A 4,030-nucleotide genomic window follows, 5' to 3' on the forward strand; every position below is an offset into this window, starting at 1 on the left:
TAACAGTAACTGACAAGTTTTTGAGCAAAGTACAAAGTTACTTTGAAAGTACAAATTCACCCCACAAACTTATATGTGTGTGTGTGTGTGCATGCGCATATGTGTGGGTGTGGGTGGCATTGGGGAGGGTGGGGTTGTGAGTGTCTGTGAGAGAGAGTGTATGCGTGTGTCAGTGTAAAGGGGTCGAAGTCTGTGAGGGGGTGTATGTATGATTGTGTGTGTCTGTAGGAGTGTGTGGATGTGGGGGTGTGTGTGCGTGCATGCGTAGAAGTGTCTGTGTGTGTGTATAGTGCAATGGGGGTCACCTGTAATGTGACATGAACCCAAAGTCCCGGTTGAGGCCATCCCTATGGGTACCAAACTTAGCTATCAGCCTCTGCTCGGCCACCTTTTGCTGCTGCCTGTCCTGAAGTCCGCCTTGGAGGATGGTCATCCGAAGGTCCAAGGTCGAATGTTCTGGACCACTGAAGTGTTCTCCAACTGGGAGGGAATGCTCCTGTCTGTTGATTGTTGTGCGGTGCCCTTTCATCCGTTGCCATAGACTCTGCTCAGTTTCCCCAATGTACCATGCCTCAGCGTATGAGATAGACAACTTTGGCAGAGTGGCATGAGTACCTGCCACGGACATGGTGGAAGGTGTCCCCACGTTTAATAGTCGTATCCATGTCCACACTTGGACACGTCTTGCAGCATCGACCATGACAGAGTTGTATGGCGTTGTCCTGAAAGCCGGGTAGTTTGCTATAAACAATGACCTGTTTGAGGTTAAGTGGATGTTTAAAGGCAAGTAGTGGAGGTGTGGGGATGGTCTTGGTGAGGTGCTCATCCTCATTGATAATGTGTTGCAGGCTGCAAAGAACATGGTGTAGCTTTTCGGCTTCTGGGAAGTACTGGATAATAGAGGGCACCCTGTCGATTGTAGCATGTGTCTGTCTCCTCACAAGGCCATTGTGGTTCCTTACTGTGGCACGTCGGCAGTGCTCCAAAAGCTGTACTTGCAATTAAACCTGTTGGACTGTAACCTGGTGTTGTGTGATTTCTAACTTTGTACACCCCAGTCCAACATCAGCATCTCGAAATCATGAAAGCAAGACTGTTTTATTTTTGCATTTTCTATTCCCAATGCTGTTCCCATTCTTCCTGAGCCTGGAAAAAAATGTGTTCCCTGAACCATGGCTTTAGAATTCCCATTTTACAGTTCACCACATTCCATGTTGTTTCAGATTGAGACTGAACAAAACAAGAGGAAGAATGTCCGAGACATTTTACACAAACACACACACATAGACCATTACAACACAGTACAGGTCATTCAGCCCTCAATGTTCAACGCCCTGTGGAACCAATCTGAAGCCCATCTATCCTACACTATTCTATTATCACCCATATGTTTATCCAATGACCATTTAAATGCTCTTAAAATTGGTGGATCCACCAATACTACAGGTAGTGCGTTCCATGCCCCTACTATTCTCTGAGTAAAGAAACTACCTCTGACATCTATGCTATATCTATCACCCCTCAATTTAAAGCTATGTCTCCTTGTGTAAGCCATCACCATCTCAAGGAAGAAAGCGCACATTTCCATCCTGTCTAACCTTCTGATTATCTTATACATCTCAATTAAGACTCTTCTCAATCTTCTTCTCTCCAACAAAAACAGCCTCAAGTCCCTCAGCCTTTCCTCTTGAGACCTTCCATCCATATCAGGCAACATCTCAGTAAATATCCTCTGAACTCTTTCCAAGGCTTCCACATCCTTCCTATAATGCAGTGATACTCAATACACAATACTCCAAGTGCGGCCGCACCAGAATTTGTTTTACAGCTGCAACATGACCTCATGGCTCCAAAACTCAATCCCTCTACCAATAAAAGCTAACACACCATATGCCTTCTTAACAACTCTATCAACCTGGGTGGCAACTTTCAGGGATCTATATACATGGACACCAAGATCTCTCTGCTCATCGACATGACCAAGAATCTTATTATTAGCCAAGGACTCTTTCTTTCTGTTACTCCTTCCAAAGTGGATCACCTCACACTGTTCTGCATTAACCTCCACTTGCCACCTCTCAGCCCAGCTCTGCAGTTTATTTATGTCCATCAGTAACCTGCAACATCCTTCAGCACTATCCACAACACCTGCAACTTTACTAACCCATCCTTCTACGCCCTCATCTAGGTCATTTATAAAAATGGCCTCAAAACAGATCCTTGTAATAAACCATTAGTAACTGAACTTCAGAATATACGTTTCCCATCAAACACCACCCTCTGTCTTCTTTCAGCTAGCCAATTTCTGATCCAAATTGCCAAATCATCCTCAAGCCCATGCCTCGCCTATAATCAGGAGCTTTATCAAAGGCTTTACTGAAATTCATATATACAACATCAACTGCTTTACCCTCATTCACCTATTTGGTCACCTTCTCAAAGTACTTTGAGGCACGACCTCCCCTTCACAAAACCGTCGTGACTATTCCTAATCAACTTATTACTCTCTAGATGATTATAAATTCTACCTCTTAAAACATTTTCCAACAATTTGCCCACAACTGAAATAAGGCTCATAGGTCTATAATTACCAAGGTAGTTGCTACTGCCCTTCTTGAACAAGGGGGCAACATTTGTTATATTTCAGTCTTCTGGCACTATTCCTGTAGACAATAACTACATAAAGATCAAAGCCAAAGGCTCTGCAATCTCCTCCCTCATTTCACAGAGAATCCTTGGATAAATCCCATCTGGCCATGGGGTCTTATCTGTTTGCACACTTTGCATAATGTGCACTTTGCACCTCCCCCTTGCACCAAACCCGTCTAGATTAGATTAGATTAGATTAGATTACTTTATAGTGTGGAAACAGGCCCTTCGGCCCAACAAGTCCACACCAACCCGCCGAAGCGCAACCCACCCACACCCCCACATCCACCCCCTACCTAACACTAGGGGCAATTTAACATGGCCAATTCACCTGACCTGCACATCTTTGGACTGTGGGAGGAAACCGGAGCACCCGGAGGAAACCCACGCAGACACGGGGAGAACGTGCAAACTCCACACAGTCAGTCGCCTGAGGCGGGAATTGAACCCGGGTCTCTGGCGCTGCGAGGCAGCAGTGCTAACCACTGTGCCACCATGCCGCCCACTAGTCTAGAATGTAAATTAAAAGAATGTAAGTTATTCTTCTGCCTTTTTACTTAATACTTTGCATCGCATGGGAAAACAATTCACTCTGCTCATTCATCGTTCCTTCAAATTTCCCACCGAACAATTACGTGAACCCATCTCGATAAGATGCAAACTACACAGTCTGGCAATTGTTCACAGTTAATTCACATTAATGCCATTGACAGCCCCCACTTAGTCAGTCTACATTTCCATTTTCTACAGAACAATAGAGACAAATTAATATTAAATGATAAATAACAACATTTATTGGGTAAGTGGAATAGAAATATCAAGATGTACTCTGAATCAGCCAGGAACCCAAACACTGAATCAGTTCCTCTAAAACACTTCAGAAGTTTATTGTGCACCCAGGTTCAAGTCATGACAGTGCTTCAATGTAATAAATAGGTGGTAGGATAACTCTAATGTTGACCACGGTACTATTGTCAAAGGTTGTAAAAATCCACCTGGTTCACTAATACTCTTTAGGGCAAGAAAACTGCTATCCTTAGATGGTCCTGGCCAAACGTGACTCCAGACACACAGGAATTGTGCGTTGTTGGAGATCAGTTATCTAAGTTCAAGGACTTCACTGCAGCAATTCCTATCGATTGTGCCCTTGGCCTAAATATCTTTCGTGAATGTATAACTGACCTTCCCTCAGTCATAATGTGAGGAAACATGGTTTGTTAATAATTGCACCGTGTTCAGCAGCATTCCCCTCAGATACTCAAGTTCTCCATGTTGCAGTACAGTAAGGGCCTGGGCTAACAAGTGGTAATTAACATTCTTATCAAACAAATGTCAAACAATTACCACCTTCAATAGGGAACCAAAGTGACACCTCTTGACA

This window comes from Chiloscyllium plagiosum, unplaced genomic scaffold, assembly GCF_004010195.1.
Source record: "Chiloscyllium plagiosum isolate BGI_BamShark_2017 unplaced genomic scaffold, ASM401019v2 scaf_52, whole genome shotgun sequence".
Classification (NCBI taxonomy): domain Eukaryota; kingdom Metazoa; phylum Chordata; class Chondrichthyes; order Orectolobiformes; family Hemiscylliidae; genus Chiloscyllium; species Chiloscyllium plagiosum.